The 19,625-nt window shown below is 41.0% G+C and overlaps 1 protein-coding gene across 3 annotated transcripts in view; it reads left to right on the top strand.

Moving 5' to 3' along the window:
• LOC106080696 (uncharacterized) overlaps positions 1–19,625 on the top strand; it is a 238,019-nt gene that overhangs the window by 62,908 nt on the left and 155,486 nt on the right. For all 3 annotated transcript variants that reach the window (XM_013242164.2, XM_013242163.2, XM_059369035.1), the window contains exon 2: positions 7,095–7,217. The gene's annotated coding sequence lies outside the window, so the exon portion shown is untranslated. The remainder of the gene's footprint in view (positions 1–7,094; positions 7,218–19,625) is intronic.

Here is a 19,625-nt window from a genome sequence, read left to right as displayed (position 1 = left end):
TTTGCACATTTTTCTCGACGAGTAGCACATTATCTGAGAAGTTTGTTCGAAATCGGTTTAGAATTAGATATAGCTCGCATATGTATGTTCGTCAAATTTTGGGTAATTTAAAATATTGTTGTCATTTGTGAACCGTAGTTATTACAGTTTAAACATATTTGCTCGAAATGTGATACGGATAGTTTAATAACCTATCTGAAAACATCCGGTGAGGTCCATCAAAATTGTTTCAGGATTAGACATAGCTCCCAATTTGTACCTATAGGGCATTATAAAGTCGGCACTGCCCGACTTTTGCCTTTCCTAACTGGTTTTATATATAAGATAAGATACTAGCAGTTAATTGAAGCCAAAAAGTATGGAATTTTATTGGTACGAAAAAAAAAAAAACGCTAGATCATTGTTCTAAACACTTACAGACCACTTCTAGTTTCCTTTACTTGTTTTGTTTTCCCCCAAAATGCCATTGACAATGAACCACTTATATGCAATAAATACTAAAACCATTGAGAAGAGTAGAAATTTCACAGATTGACCAGAATCACCTAATCAAAGGTTGTCGAATTGGTTTTGCTAACCTAAATTTTCATAAAATTTTTCCAATTTAAAGGTAACTGGATGATTTAAGTGTGGATGATTGTGTGGCTATACAATCATCCACTCGAGCCTTGTTGGAATTCGGCTGAGCCACTGACATAGAAACTGTGGTTGCAGTCTATTGTATGGCTTTTGGTGCTCAACCAAAGGTTAATTGATGGCCCGACCCAGAGTTTGTTTGCAGCCATTTCATTGTTTTACCCATATTTTGCGAGGTTTTGTTGGCTGGTGTGGAATCACAAAAAAGGCCAAAGGCAATTGAAATTCATGAATTGTCCTAAAAGTGTAGCAAACAATGGAATTTATCAAAAACAGACTACGTATTTTATTAAAAATAATAACTGAACCTGAAATGTTTGACCTACACATGTACATACATGTATATGTTTTTTTTTTTTTATGTGAAAAATCGATTGTGTGAATGTATAGAGATGTAGGACAATGTCATTGTGGTTGGTTGTCATGGCGCGAACACTACAAATGTCCAAACACTGCTCCACTTCCACTCTATGACAAATGAATTGAATTCGTCATCCGCACATATGAATAGCATTCATCATTCTCTTGAATGATTTCATTAAATTACAGTGTTACATTTTTTGTCAATAAAAGTCCAATTTGGTGAGAAAAACTTTCCAAAATAAATTTTTAAAACAGTCCATAATAAAAACATAATCAAATATTTTTAACAGAAATTGCATAACAGAGAATTACTTCAATACAAAAAGTTGAGTAAACATGCTGATCTCAAACTGGCCCTCTTTAGAGTGACGTCTATATGCGGATCAACATTTTATTGTGCATATTTGTTATACCCTCAAGCATAGGATGGGGTTATACTAATCAGGTCATTCCGTTTGTAACACCTCCAAATATTGATCTGCGACCCTATGAGGTACATGAAACACATTCTTGATTATCTTTACATTCTGAGTCAATCTAGCCATGTCCGTCTGTCGGTCCGTCAGTGGAAAGCACGATAGCGGTGAAGCGGGTGAAGCTAACCCACGGGAAATGTGTAGACAATTGCCCTAAATATACCGGTCGTAATCTGGAGAATTAGTTACCTGTCACAGGACATATCCTACAGGGAATGAAAAGTTTCAATAGTCATAATTTATGATTCTTAATTATTTATTAAAAAGTCGCTTAACTATTTTTAAACACTTAAGAGCGTGCTAAGTTCGTCCGGGCCGAATCTTATATACCCTCCACCATGGATCGCATCTGTCGAGTTCTTTGCGCGCTATATCTTTTTAAGGCAAACAAAGAAGAATGAATAAGATCCGGCACTGTTTAACCTCTACCTATCCTCCATTCCATTCCCCTCTAGACGGCATAGAGATGGTATCATATGAGGACGATTGTACGATCATGGCATCAGGCCCTTCACCCTTTGATGACATCTGTGATAGGTTGAACGTCTACCTCAACGAGCTTGCCTCATATTTCGCTGCAAGAAATCTGAAGATATCCGCCACCAAATCTTCAGCCACACTGTTCACTACAAATACGCGTGAGGTGAATACTGAGCTGACTGTGATGGCCGATGGAGAAATGATTCCGACCATCAAGTGTCCCAAAATACTTGGCGTCACATTAGGCAGCTCTTACACATTCTCCCCACAAGCCATAGCAATCTGCGATATAGTCAAAAGTAGAAATAAGGTCCACAAGTCACTTGCTGACAGCACTTGGGGGGCAGACAAAGAAACCTTGTTGATCACGTACAAAGCAATTGGCCGGTCTGTGGTAAGTTATACAGCCCCAGTGGAATAATATTCAGATCAGTCAGAATGCCGTCCTCCGAACTGCGACGGGCTGTCTCCTCAGTTCTCATGTGGACCACCTCCATCAGGAGACAAAGATCCTACCAGTGCGAAGACATAACTACATGCTGTCTAAGCAATATCTTTTGGGCTGTTATCGCAGAGACCATCCACATCATCATCTTGTGGATAGATATCCACCGCCCAGAAGCCTTTAGGTAGATCTACATGATCTAGAGCGTGAGGTTCAGCGCTGCAAGAGAGAACCTCTAGATCAAGCGGCATATCAAACAGGTCTAGACATCATTCATGCAGACACGGTAGCAGATGCGGTAAATAGCTACCGGGTGAATGTAGTTCTTGGAGAACGACCGCCTCCCATTGCACCTAAAGAAATCGACCTCTCCCGGCAAACCAGAGTAGTTCTGGCACAATTACGAACCGGCAGATGCAGCCGTCTCAATTCCTACTGAGCTAATATTGATGCCGACGTGCAAGATGTATGTTCCGATTGTAACCAGGGACCGCACGATACACGTCACCTATTTAACTGCCCTGCCGGACCCACTAGACTCAGACCCAGATCCCTGTGGACGCACCCCATCTTAGTTGCAGAGTTCCTGGGTTTTGACACTTAACAGAATCAACGAAAGATAGAACACAATAAACTGCTACAACAACAATAAAAACTGTTAAGCTATAGGAGCTGTATCAAGTTATAGTTCGATTCGGACCATAAATGAATTGAATGGTAAACATTGTAGAAGTCATTGTGTAATGTTTCAGTCCATTCGGATAAGAATTGCGCCTTGAAGGGGCTCAAGAAGCAAAATCGGGAGACCGGTTTATATGGGAGCTGTATCAAGCCATAGATCGATTTCGACCATATAGCACTCGTATGTTGAGGGCTATGGGAGAATTAAAGTTGCTCTCTCTAGAGGCTCAAGAAGTCAAGGACCCAGATCGGGTTATGTACCTGACCTATATCAGTTTATGTACCGATTTGCGCCATGCTCATCACAGTTTTTGGAAGTCATATTAATACACCTTATGCAATAGTTTAGCCAAATTGGATGAGAATTGCGCCCTCTAGTGGCTCAAGAAGTCAAGATCCAAAATTGGTTTATATGGCACCTATACCAGGTTATAGACCGATTTGGACCATACTTCGGACAAAGGTTGAAAATGATACCAAAAAAATACATTCCAAATCGGATGAGAATTGCGCCCTCTAGAAGTTCAAGAAGTCAAGACCCAAGATCGGTTTATATGGCAGCTATATCAGAACATGGACCGATTTGGTCCATTTACAATCCTAACCAGGAGGCCACCCTGGCGCAGAGGTTAGCATGTCCGCCTATGACGCTGAACGCCTGGGTTCGAATCCTGGCGAGACCATTAGAAAAAATTTTCAGCGGTGGATTTTTCCTCCTAATGTGAGGTACTATGCCATGTAAAGCTTCTCTCCAAAGAGGTGTCGCACTGCGGCACGCCGTGCGGACTCGGCTATAAAAAGGAGGCCCCTTATCATTGAGCTTAAACTTGAATCGGACTGCACTCATTGACATATGAGAAGTTTGCCTCTGTTCCTTAGTGGAATGTTCATGGGCAAAATTTGCATTTTTACAATCCTAACCGACCTACACAAATAAGAACTATTTGTGCAAAATTTCAAGCAGTTAGCTTTACTCCTTCGAAAGTTAGCGTGCTTCGACAGACAGACGGACGTATGGACGGTAGGACGGACAGACGAACGGACAGGGCTAGTTCGACTTAAAATGTTACGACGATCAAATATATATATACTTTATGGGATCTTAGACGTATATTTCGAGGTGTTTAAAACTGAATGACGAAATTAGTATACCCCCATCCTATTGTGGAGGGTATGAAAATTCAGATTTGGATAAAGCACCCACATAAATCGATCCTTCAATATGACTTCTTTAACCACCAGAGAACGCTATTCTTAACGGATTCAGGCGATAATTTGCACAATGACTTCTACTACGACCTCCAACATTCTTGCCAAGTTTGGTTTGATGTGGCTCCCATATAAACCGATCTCCCGAAAATGTCTTGAGCCTCTAGAGAGCGGCATTCTTAACGAATTTGGCTAAAATTTCTCTCATGCTCAGCATGGTATGAATTGGTCAGTAACCTGATATAATGGGTTGCCCAAAAAGTAATTGCGGATTTTTCATATAGTCGGCGTTGACAAATTTTTTCTCAGCTTGTGAATCTGTAATTGCATTCTTTCTTCTGTCAGTTTTCAGCTGTTACTTTTAGCTTGCTTTAGAAAAAAAGTGTAAAAAAAGTATATTTGATTAAAGTTCATTCTAAGCTTTATTAAAAATGCATTTACATTCTTTTAAAAAATCCGCAATTACTTTTTGGGCAACCCAATATATCCCCTATAAACCGATCTCCCAAATGTATTTCTGGAGCCTCTAGATAGCAACATTACTAACCGATTATGTTGATATTTTTCTAAATGGCTTCTACTATGACATCCAACATTGGTGCAAAGTATGGTCTGAATCTGAAAAGGTTACCCGACCTCACCACTGCAGTGTGTATCAAGCGGAGATTCTTGCAATTGAGGAAGTCGTGGAATAGCTAAGATATAATGTCATTACGACGATTGGCATAAATATCGCCTTAGACAGCTAGGCAACCATTAAACCTAACCTAACATGGTCTGAATCGGTTCATAACCTTCCTATATTAACCGATCTCCCGAATGTAGCTCTTGAAACCCTAAGCAGCTCAGTTCTTAATGGATTCGGCTGATATTTTGCACAATAACTCCCACTGTGGCCTCACTGTCCCAAATTTAGGCAAAATTGGACAATAAATGCGCCTTTTATGGGCCCAAAACCATAAATCGAGAAATTGGTCTAAACGGCAGCTATATGCAAATCGTGATCGATCAAGGCCAAATTGCAGAAAGATGTCGAAGAGCCTAACACAACTCACTGTCCCAAATTTAGGCGAAATCGGACAATAAATGCGTCTCTTATGGGCGCGAGACTTTAAATCGAGAAATCGGTCTATATGGCAGCTATATTCAAATGTGGACAAATCTGGGCCAAATTGCGGAGGGATATCGAGGGCCCTGACACAACTCACTGTCCCAAATTTTGGCAAAATCGGACAATAAATGCGCCTTTTGGGGGCCTTAGACATAAAATCGTGAGATCGGTCGATATTTCAGCTATATCCAAATCTGGACCGATCGGAGCAAAATTAAAGTAAACGTCGAGGGACCTAACACAACTCACTGTCCTAAATTTTAGCGATATCGGACTATAAATGCGCCTTCTATGGACCAAAAATCTTAAAACGAGAGATCAGTCTATACGGCAGCTTTATCCCAAAGTGGACCGATCTGAGCCAACTTGAAGAAGGATATCGAAGGGCCTAACCAAACTCACTGTCTCAAATTTTGACAACATCGGACAATAAATGCGTCTATTATTGGCCCAAGACCTTAAATCGAGAGATCGGTCTATATGGCAGCTATATCCAAATCTAGACCGATCTAGGCCAAATTGAAGAAGTATGTCGAGCAAAATCGGATAATAAATCTGGATTTTATGGCCCTAAGACCTTAAATCAGCTATATCAAGATATAGACGGATATAGCCCATCTTCCAACTTGACCTGCGTATGGACAAAAAAAGTATTTGTACGAAGTTTCTACTTTTATAGATTGTAGCGTGATTCCAACAAACAGACGGACAGGCGGACGGACCCGGCTATATCTTACATTTTTACGACGATCAGCCTAAATATACTTTATAGGGTCAGGAATGGATATGTCGATGTATTTCAAGCGGAATGGTAAAATGAATATACCCTCATCCTTTGGTCGTGGGTATAAAAAGTCACAGTTTGGGGCAGTTTATGGGCTGGTGGCATCATTGGACCATCATTGTTAAGACACACAATCCCAGCAAAAACTCGGTAAGTACATGTCATTACTTTTGGCATGCAAAAAAATGGATAACTCATTATCCTTAGGTTTACTAGCTGCTAAAATATAATGAGTTATCAACAGGAGTGCCATCTGTGTTAGCGGTAGTACAAATGTCATTACATACAACATTCGATGAAACTCAAGAATAATCATTTATTTGTAATAATAGATAAAAATCATTATTATAACCTTGGTATTGATAAAAATCATTATTATAACCTTCGTATTGATAAAAATGCCATTAAGTAACTGCGGACAAAATCATCTCACACTCATGAGTGCTGTCCGCTACAAGGTTAAGCTCAATGATACCTTTCTGGCTATTTGGTAATGAGAGTTTTTGCTGGGATACGGTATTGTTTTGGTTTTAGTTCACGCTATGGTATCACTATCAATACCATTGATACCATACGGTTTCAATTGTTCTTTTGGTGTTAAAAAAACATCATGGCTGCTTAAAGGCTTTTTTTAAAATTGCCAATTGCACGAAGGTTATGGCATTTTAAACAACTACCTCCATATATTAGTGCGATCAGCATCAATGTTGACACTAACCTCGTTGATTAAGGCATACAATTAAATATATCCTTTTTTACCACATTAAATATTTGCACGGATTTTCGAACCTTTAACCTTTTCTCTTACTTGTGACTTACTATGTTGCATTTATTTTTAATCCTATTTTTCATTATTTAAAAGTGTGTGTGTTTTTGATGTAATTATATTTTCTTTTCTTGCAATTTCAGCTCATTTGCATTCCACAAAAAAAGTAACCTTCAACATAGCTCTGGATTTCATAGGTTTTTACAGTTCTTTTTAATGGATAGTGAAAATATAACGACTATGTTGACATTTATTCGCTAAAGCTGGTAAGTGCTTAAATATTAATTTCAATTATACAAAATACATTTACACCAGTGCAATTATCCAGGGATAAGGATTGCAAAAAAAATCAACAGATTTTCATATTGTACTTAAACAGCCATAAAATTGCTATTTGTTTTTGTTTCGAATAAAAATCAGTTTGCTAGATGTATAATGTTGCAATATTGGGACTATTGAAGATATTAAAGGCAACTGATGGGAAATAAATATGCGTTATAATGTTGGTCTTATATCTAAAGGGTGATTGGGCTTAGTTTTCGGGGTCCTGCCACTGGTTGATAATTGTCATCTGAGAAAGTGAAAAGTGCTGTACATAATACCCTACACCTAATTCCGAACCGAATTTGATGTACTTCGGCAGAGGTGTTTAGATGGGTAAACAAACCTTGGGAACCCACAACCATGGATTCTTCTAAAAATTTATAAAAAAATAAATATAACTGAAGGGCATAATTTTATTTTGCACACCAAACTTCTGTCAAACCAGCTAAAATTAAAGCTTCTAGGAACCGAACCAGGATGATCGAGAGACCGGTTAACATGGAAACTATATCAGGTTCTAGACTGATATGGACTGTATTTGGCTGTAAGTCGTAACAGATGCATACAGTATGCCAAGAAGTCAAATCGGAAGATAGGTTAACATGGGAGCTATATCAGGTTATAGACCGATTTGGACCGAACTTGAAACAGTAGTTGGAAGTCCAAGTGACGGTGTCTGTTAGCAGCGAAAGCTTGGCAATGGCATCGAAAATGCTCGAACGTCTCATCATCTTCCCTGCGTGCCCTACACATGCTGTCAGGTGCCGCACCGATTTTACATAAGGGAGCTCGTAGTCCTATGTGCTCTGTTATGATGCAGTAAGCTTTGCTGACCTCCTGCTTACTTATTTTTAGTAATAGCCTTGTCTTCCCACACTTCGGATCTGCCTATAGGATTGGCGTCATCCCACCGACCGTTTCGCTATTCCACTGTATTAAATGCGCGTTCGTAGCCCATGATATTAACTCGGACTGCGTCCACCCGAAAGGCTTCGGGTTAAGCAAGTTTATTGACGGCAGACCTCTGGTCTTCACTGCCGGTTTGTCTGCTTTTTCATTTCCCCTTACTCTGCTATGGCTCGGCACCAAAACGATGCGGATCATGCCATCCTCCATGCACGTTATCTCTTACTACCACTCCAGGTGTTAATTTCCTTCTTACACTCCAAGACTGTTGGTGACCTAACCGTCCTGTTTGTTATTGCCCTTATATTCAGTTTACTATCCGTAAAGATGTTCCTACTGGACGTCTTCGCGTTAGCTCCACACCATCTCACGCATTCCGTGATCGCCCGAATCTCTGACTGCAGGGTTGTTTTTGTTGTTGTAGCCACATTTGAATGTGGAGTTGGCGATCCTCGACAGGCTCTTGTTGGCGAGCAAGCTATTTCCGGCCTATACCACCGATCGCCGCGGGAACATGATGGCCCTTGGTTATTGAAAGGCGCCAATAACTCGCTTTGTCGTATAAGGCATCATAGGCACTCAGTATTTAAGCGAGAGCTGGTGCCACCCTGCCTCTCACTGAGACTCTCCACTCGATACCACTGATTGTCCGCGACTGCAGTTGCAGCTACTTCGTATGGAGCATTCCACTATCCACAACCTGTGGACGCGCCCGGTAACTCCACGTGGTATCTGCGTGGAAGATATGTCATGGGACCCACAATAACCTTAGCATATGGGTCCATCCCGTACTGGTCTAAGGATTGGAACAGTGTGTACACCTTGGCATCGAATGATTCTTCTATTTAATGCGCAACCTCGTGCAGCGCAGTCTCCACCAATCTTCCCTTGGCATATGTATGCTGTTTGTATCTGAGCAGTTCGGTGGATGTCCTACGCTTTTGAAGCTCCTCAAGGCTTCTTTTACCATAAATTCAGCCCTCGATCAATTTCATTATTTCAAGATTCCAGTGTCTCCGTGAGTACCGTCGTATCCTGTGGAAAATGCGTTTTATGAAAAGCCTCAACATATCCTCCGTCGTCATTGCTCTCACTCCTAGGGTTATTCTTGGGCTGATTTCCTTCATCATCACTACACTACCTGATGTTTCAGTATTAGGTTCTATGCCTATCCTGGTCTTCCGCATGCTGATAAAGTCGGTAACGGTTCCATCGTCGGGTCCCTATTCGTTGACTGTATTGAGTTTCGTATCCGTGTACTGCCTGATGTTTCAATATTAGAATCTATGCCTATGTTAGTCTTTCAAATCTTAAGTAAATAGGCTTTTTGGGAGTAGATGATGGTCTCATCGTCGACTCCGTTTGCTTCAGGTTGGCTTGACTTTCCTGTCACTGCACTGCATGACGTCTCAATATTAGGATCTTTATCTATCCTAGTCTTCCGAATCTTGAGAATGTCGGTGTCTTGGGTACGTCGTCGGGTCCCTGTTCGTTAGTTTGTGTTGGGTCTCTCGTCCTTGCACTGCCTGATGTTTTAATATTGAGATCCTTGCTTGTCCTAGTCTTCCAATTAGGACAGTAGGCGATGTTCTCGTCGTCCCCTGTTTGTTAAGCGGTATTGAGTCACCTGCAACTGCACGGAATGATGTCGCAATATGAGTATCTTTGCCTATCCCAGTCTTCCCAATCCTGAAAAAGACAACATTGGACCCGTAGTGCACCATGCCTTTAGTCTTCGCCTAACTTGTCACGCAGACTTGATCAATGCCTACCAGAAGCAGAGTTCCTTCCTCCTACTCCTCCCTGTGGAAGACCTCCTATTTCTCTGCAACCAAATCTTGGTTCTGCTTGCCTAAGAATCCCAACATGCATTACGTCGCAAATTTGCTGATTCATCATTTGACGAAGATCAATGTCTTTGTGAGCTGGGGGATGTCCATCTTTCTCACCAGGTCTAGCTTTGCACCCTACCTGGGAGGGTGGATACTTCCGACGAGCTTCTTGACGGTATCAACACATTCTACTGACGCAAAGCCCAGCGTAAAGATGCCCCTTCTATACTAGCAGCTCATCATTTGTATGGATGGACCCTCTTCAGAGTTCCACACATGTTGAAAAATCCGCGCTATAATCAGACCCTCCACATGAGACCGATGATCTGGTGGAGTCCTGCCGGTTGCACTGCCGACTATGATGACTACATAAGTTAGCTCATCTCTGTTGTGCTTCCTTGCCACTCTGACGTAAGAAGGTGGCTCCTTACCTTTTTCAGCGACCATCTTCCCATTCCGTGATGGCTTAGTCGCCCTTTTGGAAGTCAAATGAAGACTCAGGGACCGAGAGCGTTCCTGTTTCGACTTTATCTCCCGCCGCAGGACACTGTCTGGAGTCTCAATTGCGAGAGCGCTGGCTTGGTCTTCCCAGAGTACTTAAAAACGGGGAGCTCTTTTTCTGTATTTTAGCAGTATTATGCTCTTCGGTAGATCTGATTCTCTTCCCAGCTTCCGTAAAAGTATCTGGAATGTCAGTTCCATCCCTCTAGCATCCTGCCTTTCCGCCCGATGGCGCTGTCGGTGCATACATCTCTGTCTCCTTTGTCGTTCCCCGGATTGCTTTCATGGTATTCTTGTGAGCTTAGTGATTCGGCTGCGATAACTATTTCATCGAAACTGTCGATGTCTAAACCTGAATCGGAAACATCACCTTTACATAAAGGCTGGGGATGAGCTCTGCATCCCTCTGGTTAATCCGTCTCCTCCTCATTAATTAGTCTGACGAATGGTTGTGTGCTTGAAGCATTACTTTCGGCTACAGGAAGGGCCCACACCTGTAGGGGGGGGGCGGACAACATGCTATGGTCTGATGACATCACCGCAGCTGTTGGGTCTTTGGAGTCCATTTTGAGCTTACTCCTGAAAGACTTTGAATTTTTTTGTAATAGGTACCTATTCAGATGTACGCGTATTTTTCTTCGCGTCCGCTCCACTTAACGGTTACTTTATTACTCCTTGAGCCCCTAAAGGGCGCAATTCTTATCCGAATGAGCTGAAATGGCACACAATGACTTATACTATGGTCTCGAACATTCAATTCAATTATGGTCTGATTTGGAATTCTTGCTTATTATCCTTTGTTTACCTGAAAGGAATACCGGACAAAGAACTCGACAAATGCGATCAATGGTGGAGGATATGTAAGATGCGGCCCGGCCCAACTTTGCACGCTTTTACTTGTTATACCCTCCTCCATTGGATGGGGCTATACTAATTTCGTCATTCTGTTTGTAACTACTGGAAATATTCGTCTGAGACCCCCTAAAGTATATATATTCTTGATCGTCGTGACATTTTATGACGATCTAGCCATGGGCGTCCGTTTGTCCGTCCGTCCGTCTGTCGGTCAAAAGCACGCTAACTTTCGAAGGAGTAAAGCTAGCCGCTTGAAATTTTGCACAAATACTTCTTATTAGTGTAGGTCGGTTGGAATTGTAAATGGGCCATATCGGTCCATGTTTTGATATATACCGGTCTTGGGTCTTGACTTCTTGAGCCTCTAGAGGGCGCAATTCTCGTCCGATTTGACTGACATTTTGCACATAGTGTTTTGATATCACTTCCAATAACTGTGCTTAGTATGGCTTTAATCGGTCCATAACCTGATATAGCTGCCATATAAACCGATCTTGGGTCTTGACTTCTTGAGCCTCTAGAGGGCGCAATTCTTATCTGATTGGAATGACATTTTGCACAACGTGTTTTGTAATAACTTAGCTGCCATATAAACCGATCTTGGGTCTTGACTTCTTGAGCCAATAGAGGGCACAACTCCTACCTGATTTGGCTGAAATTTCGCATGACGTATTTTATTATGACTTTTAACAACTGTGCCAAATAATTTTCAAATCGGTTCATAACCTGATATAGCTGCCATATAAACCGATCTGGGATTTTGACTTCTTGAGCCTCTAGAGGTCGCCATTATTATCCGATTTGCCTGAAATTTTGTACGACGGATCCTCTCATGACCACCAACATACGTGTTTATTATGGTCTGAATCGGTCTACATCCCGATACAGCTCCCATATAAGTCGATCTATCTATTTTACTTCTTGAGCCCCAAAGGGCGCAATGCTTATTCGAATTGGCTGACATTTTACACAGGTCTCCAACATATAATCTAATTGTGGTCCGAACCGGACCATATCTTGATATCGCTCTAATAGCATAGAAAATCTTTCCTTATATCATTTTTTGTCTAAGAAGAGATGCCGGGAAAAGAACTCGACAAATGCGATCCATGGTGGAGGGTGTATATGATTCGGCCCGGCTCAACTTTGCACGCTTTTACTTGTTTTATTTTAGGATTTATCATAGCCACGCTTGTCAGAAATTGATAAAAGTATTTGACTCTAAGACAGATTAATTAAGAAAAAACCTTTTTTACCTGTCTCTGCTGCCAAACATACATTAGGGCTGTGTGTTTGTGGCCCGGGTAAATTGTGGGTATATATTTTGGGGCGTTTTATTAAAAAGGCATCTCATCAAGAGAATCACACACGGCTGCCAACAATGTTTAACATATCATATGTCGGTTTGTCTTAAGTCTAATTGAAGCCACATCAATGACAGATGTTACAGATGGGCCATACAATGCCATGCGCTTTCTGGTCTTCCTTGTAGAGACAATACACGCTCTAAAATCTTGAACACTAAAAATCTCCATGCGTTAGAAATTGGGATGGGATGTGCTAATGCCAGTCAGTCAGTCAGTCAGTTGGGCTGTGTGTCTGATATGCTCTATCGCCATTGTGTGTAACAGCTTTCTAAGTACATACGCACACATACACACAGGCATGTCTGCAACAGTCTAGAACTTGACGTTTGCAGACACTTGCTATTTAGACGTGTTACAACGCTACCTTTGCCGCCTGTGTGCTATGTGTGCTGTGCCCAGAAATCTATGAACATAAAAGCCATTCACGTCAGATCTGTACACATAGTCGGTGTTGTAATCGTTTCACTCCTTCCAGATGTATGCAAAACATTAATAATTTATGATGGCAATGATGATGGCCACAGGGAGGAGCACTGGGGCTCAAGTCCAGGGAGGAGGCAGCCGCTCGAGTTGCACGATGGGCATGTAGACTAATTTTAATTAAAAGAAATACACTCCTCACTCGGTGTTTGTAACGACTTCTTAATATGTTTTTAATACTTTTAATTGCAATTAAATTACGACAAACTACGACTATGAATATGGCTGCTGCCATTACCATTCCCTCTCCTGAACGGCTACTGGCCTAAGTGTGAGTGTGTGAGGGTGTGTGTGTGTGTAGGCAGGCCTACTCCTACACATCGAAGCCATCAGCTATGAGTCAGGCATGAAATAGAACACACACTCTCCCACATACGCAGCCATGCTAACGATTTAATACTGAAGCCTTCGTTCATCCTGTCATCCGTCCCTCCATTGCTCTCTCGCTGGGATATTTCTTTGTGTTCTCACTCGCTCTGAAAAAAAACGAACACAAAAGAGTTCAGTAGGTACTCTGTTAATTACTAAGCAAGTAGAACAAACCATAGTTGCTTTTGCCTTTGGAAAGTTGACAGCTGGGCTAGTTGTGGGAGGCCTTGCAAATGTATTCATGCAAATGGTCTATTCAAAATTATAGACATTTGTCTACATGCGAATCCACATTGGATAGTATGGTCATTATAAACTTAGCCACACTGATTACTACTCAGACCGCAAACTAATTCACACTTTAGTATTGTCACACATTAGGTAAGACTTCCCCCCCCCCCCCCCCCAATCCAAAACTAGTATTCCCTTTCGCCTTAAACCATTTAAACTTCTTCTTTCGATGAGAATTATCGTTTAAGTATTGCCGCTTAAAGACAGTGGGCAAGGGCTCTTAACATATATTTAAAGAGCTTAATCGTGAAGGTACCAAAGTGTGTGTGTTCTGCGTTAATAAATGGTGTGGCTTGAAATGCCATAATACAATAAATACAATGCTTCTTAGGAAATATAAAAGGAGTTTAGATTGACTGAATGTATGCTAAATGAAAAGAATTAAGAACTGGTTAAATTCCGTCCAGGCCGAATCTCATATACCCTCCATCACGAATAGCATTTGTTAAGATCTCTGCCCGGTATATCTTTTGCAGGAAAACAAGAAACAATGGATAAGAATTGCTATGCTATTAGAGATATATCAAAATTTGCAAATTTTGCCTATGAACATTCCACTAATGAACAGAGGAAAACTTGTCACATATCAATGAGTGGAGCTATATCAGATTATGAATCAATTCGGTCCATACTTCATTTGGATGTTGGCGACGAAATTGCGGAACAAGGGCATGAATGCAGGCCTATTCAAGTGTGGGGCCTTCTTTTTTATGCCGAGTCCGAACAGCGCACTGTGGGCGAAATGATTGGTCTAGAGCCTCAAAACTCATTTTTCAACTTGATTAATAAGGAAAAAGTGGTATCTTAGTGGATCATGAACATACCGCTGACCTTAAATATTAATTCTACTTTGATTGATTTGGTTCAGTAGAAGAGCTGTAAGCTGTCAGACACAAAATATGTTTCATCCGGTGCGCATCTAGCATTACACAGATAAAACCAGTAAGGAAGGGCAAAAGTCGGGCGGTGCCGACTTTATTATACCCTACACCTACCCTATACGTACAATGTGGGACCTATATCCAATTCGGAACCAATTTTGATGGACCTCGGCGAGCAAATATGTTCAAACTGTAAAAACTACGGTTGACAAATGGCAACATTATTGCAAATTACTCAAAATCTGACGAACGTATATATGGGAGCTATATCTAAATCTGTACCGTTTTCGAGCAGTCGTCGAGGAAAGCGTTATGCAAAATTTTGGCAAGATGTATCAATAAATGCGCTTGTAGTGACTCTAGAAGTTGAAATCGGGCGATATATATATATGAGAGCTATATCTAAATCTGAACCGATTTCCATGAAATTCACCAGTAATATTGAGAGTCAAGAGAAAATCCCTCCTGCCGAATTTAGAGAAAATCGGTTACCAAAACACCATTTTATTGCAATATTACTGCAAATTGGATGAACATATATATGGGAGCTATATCCAAATCTGAACCGATTATGACCAAACTCTGTGTATATTGTGGTAGTAGTCGAGGAAAGAGTTGTGCTATATTTTGGCAAGATTGTTCAATAAATGTGCTTGCAGTGGCTCTTGGAGTGAAAATCGGGCGATATATATATTTATATATATATATATATATATGTGAGCTATGTCTAAATCTGAACCGATTTCCATGAAATTCACCAGTAATGTCGACAGTCGTAAAAAAATCCTTCCTGCCAAATTTCGAGAGAATCGGTTTACAAAGAACCATTTTATTGCATTATTACTTAAAATCGGACGAACATATATGGGTTGCCTAAAAAGTAATTGAGGATTTTTTAAAAGAAAGTAAATGAATTTTTAATAAAACTTAGAATGAACTTTAATCAAATATATAATTGCCATTTTGTTCGATAACCTTTTGCCATCTTCCTGGCAAATTTAGTATTCCACGTTCATAGAACTTCTGGCCTTTATCTACAAAAAACTGAACCAAGTGCGATTTTTTAGCTTCATCATTGCCGAAAGTTTTACCATTTAAGGAGTTCTGCAAAGATCGAAATAAATGGTAGTCTGATGGTGCAAGGTCAGGGCTATATGGTGGATGCATCAAAAGTTCCCAGCCAAGCTCACTCAGTTTTTGGCGAGTGACCAAAGATGTGTGCGGTCTAGCGTTGTCCTGGTGGAATATGACACCTTTACGATTGACCAATTCTGGTCGCTTCTCCTTGACAGTAAACATCCGAATTAATCGTTTGGTTCCTTGGAAGCAGCTCAAAATATACCACACCCTTCCAATCCCACCAAACAGACAGGATAACCTTCTTTTGGTCGATATCAGCCTTTGAAGTGGTTTAAGCTGGTTCACCATGCTTGGACCATGATCGTTTTCGACTAACGTTGTTGTAAACAATCCATTTTTCATCTCCAGTTATGATTCGTTTTAAAAACGGATCGAATTCATTGCGTTTAAGGTGCATATCACAAGCGTTTATTCGGTTTGTTTAATGAATTTCTTTCAATACATGTGGTACCCAAATATCAAGCTTTTCACCAGTCCAAGACTTTTTATGTGATATGAACGGTTGATTTTGGTATATTTAACTTCTCTCCTATCTCACGCTCAGTTACATGACGATCCAATTCGATTAATGCTTTGATTTGGTCATCATCAACTTCATTTGGCCGACCTGAACGTGGCTCATCTTTAAGTGAAAAATCTCCAGAACGGAATTTGCGAAACCAATTTTGACACTGTTTCCCTTTTAAGGCTTTATCACCATACACATCTCGTAACTTTTTAGCAACCTGCTCCGCGTTTTTTCCTTTACGGAAATAACAAAGTAAAATATGACAAAAATGCTCCTTTGTGGGCTCCATATTAAAATTGACGCCAAACAAACAAATGTAAACAAAATTTCGCGCACTTTTTTTCTAAAGCAAGCTAAAAGTAACAGCTGATAACTGACAGAGTCACAAGCCGTTGAAAAAATTTGTCAACGCCGACTATATAAAAAATCCGCAATTACTTTTTGCGCAACCATGTATGGCAGATCTGAACCGATTTTTTTATATTTCAATAGGCTTCGTCTCTAGGCCGAAAAACATGTCTGTACCAAATTTGAAGACGATCGGATGAAAACTGCGACCTGTACCTTGTACACAATTTAACATGGACAGACAGTCAGACGGACGGACAGACAGACAGACGGACATAGCTAAATCAAATCAGAAAGTGATTCTGAGTCGATCAGTATACTTATCAATGGGTCTATCTATCTTCCTTTTGGGTGTTACAAACTAATTCACTAATTTATAATACCCTGTACCACAGTAGTGGTGTAGGGTATAAACACAGTGGTGGGCTCGCATGATTTGCTGCTAAAAATGTATACAAAATAAATTTGGTTGAAGGGCATAATTATACCTTCCATCATAGGATGGGGGTATACTAATTTCGTCATTCTGTTTGTAACTCCTCGAAATATTCGTCTAAGACCCCATAGGTACATATATCCCTGATCGACATGAATAGGTCTGTCGAAAACACGCTAATTTTCGAAGGAGTAAAGCTAGCCGATTGGGATTGTAAGTGGGCCATACCGGTCCATATTTTGATTTAACTACCATTAAAACCAATCTTGGATTTTCACTTCTTGAGCCAGCAAAGGGTGCAATTCTCATTCATTTTCGCTAAAACTTTGCATGAGGTGCTTTGTTATTTTTTCCAACAACTGTGCTAAGTATAGTTCAAATCGGTCCATAACCTGATATAGCTGTAATATAAACCGATCTGGGGTCTTGACTTCAGGAGCCTCTAGAGGGCGAAATTCCTATCCGAATTGGCGGAAATTTGGCATGACGTGTTTCGTTATGATTTCCAATAACTGTGCTTGGTATGGCTCAAATCGAAGCATAACTAAATATAGCTCCAATAGCAAAGCAGAAATAGATCCTGGGAAAAGAACTTGACACATATGATCCATTGTGGAGAGTATATAAGATTTGACCCTGCCGAACTTAGCACGATTTTACTTGTTTTTTTCTAAATACCAAAATTCTGTCAAACCAGCAAACATTAAAGCTTCTAGGAACCGAACAAGGATAATCGAGAGACTGGTTAATGTGGGAGCTTGGCCAGGTAATAGACCGATTTGGACCGTACTTGGCATAGTTGCTGGAAATATAACAAAACACTGCAAAATTTTAGCCAAATCGAAAGCAATTGCTGCTTCCAGGGACTAAAGATGTCAAATAGGGTGATCGGTTTATATGGGAGATATATCCAAATCTGAACCGAAATGGTCCATTTACAATCCTAAACGAACTACATAAAGAAATACCTATGCAGAATTTCAAGCGGTTAGCTTTTATGATTTCGACAGACGAAAACGCTCTTCTGTTTTCGTGAATTCGTCTGTTCTGCGAAATGACGCTGTCATGAAACGACTAGTCGAATATTCGAGGCGATGGACTATGTGCCGTGTGGATTCTTCTTCGATGTCGACCTGAAAGTTGTCTTCCGGAGAAGAAACTATGGCTGGAGGCTGTCTTTCCCTCTGTGTACACAGATAAGAAGTAACAAAGACATTTGAACGGGTGTAGTGTCTTTCAGGCTTGTGTCATGTGATCGTGGCTCAAGAGCATCGGCTCTGCCAGGTTAAGTTAGTTTTAAGTGACAGTCTGTCATCAGACTCACTTAGACGTTTTCGTCCATTGTGATACCACAGGAACGGAAGAAGAAGGAAGACGCCTTCTATTTCCTACTGTTGAAGCATACAGATCGCTTTAAAAAGCCCAATAACTTGCAAATGTTCACATCAGCTAAATCAGTCAGGTTCTCAAAGAAATGAGAACCTAAAGTGAACCTCCTTCTGACTGTTAGTGCGGAACACACACACCGAAGGTGTTCTATAGTCTCTTCTTCCTTGATGTCCCTACAGCTTCTGCAAAAGTCGTTGCTGGCAACCTTCAGTCTGTCAGCATGTTTTCCGATTAGACAGTGACCTGTCATAAGGGACTAAATGATTGAGACGTCTGTTCTAGCCAATGACAGCAAAGCGGTAGACATCTTCAAGTCTAGATGAGGCCACATTGTTTTGTAATGCTCACAGCCCCCTCTTTGTGACCAACTATCATTCGTTGTCCTTCGGGCCTGGTCCCAAAAACTTAGCTTATATGCCGCTAGAAGCGTATCCACAGATTCCAGTATCCCTGAAATTTGTAGGGTAGTTCCTAGTCTCACAAGCTCATCCGCTTTACAATTTCCTGTGATGTCTCTGTGGCCCGGCACCCAGAACAGGTGCAGTTTGAACTGTTCAGCCATCTCGAAGAAATACTTTCTCCAAGGATTTAATGGCTGGCTGGCCGTCTGAGAAGATATATATGACAATCGTCATAATGACATTATATCTTAGCCATTCCATCACTTCCTTAATTGCAACGATCTCTGCTTGATACACACTGCAGTCGTCGGGTAACCTTTTTGATATGACCAGTTCTAGATCTTTAGAGTACACCCCAAAGCACACCTGGTCGTTTAGTTTAGAACCACTTTCACGATATATGTAGAAAGTCAGGCGGAGCAGCAGCCCCTCATGTGAGGCTGAGGCATTTGAGGGGATATTAGGTGCGTCTTGGACGTTTGGGTGTATCTGTCAGATTGTGCTGGGGAATGTGGCAGCTGCCGAGCTGGCTAAATTTGAATCGCGTATGAATTCTGCGAGTGCTATGGGCTATGGGTGGCTGGAGGGGCGGAGCTATATTTGATAAAGTTTTTCAGTTTCTGTGCGGTTACCGCTGGCATCTGTA

This window comes from Stomoxys calcitrans, chromosome 5 (assembly GCF_963082655.1).
Source record: "Stomoxys calcitrans chromosome 5, idStoCalc2.1, whole genome shotgun sequence".
In the NCBI taxonomy this organism is placed as follows: Eukaryota; Metazoa; Arthropoda; class Insecta; order Diptera; family Muscidae; genus Stomoxys; species Stomoxys calcitrans.
Note: the sequence above shows the minus strand (reverse complement) of the source record. Positions and strands in the feature narration are given on the sequence as shown.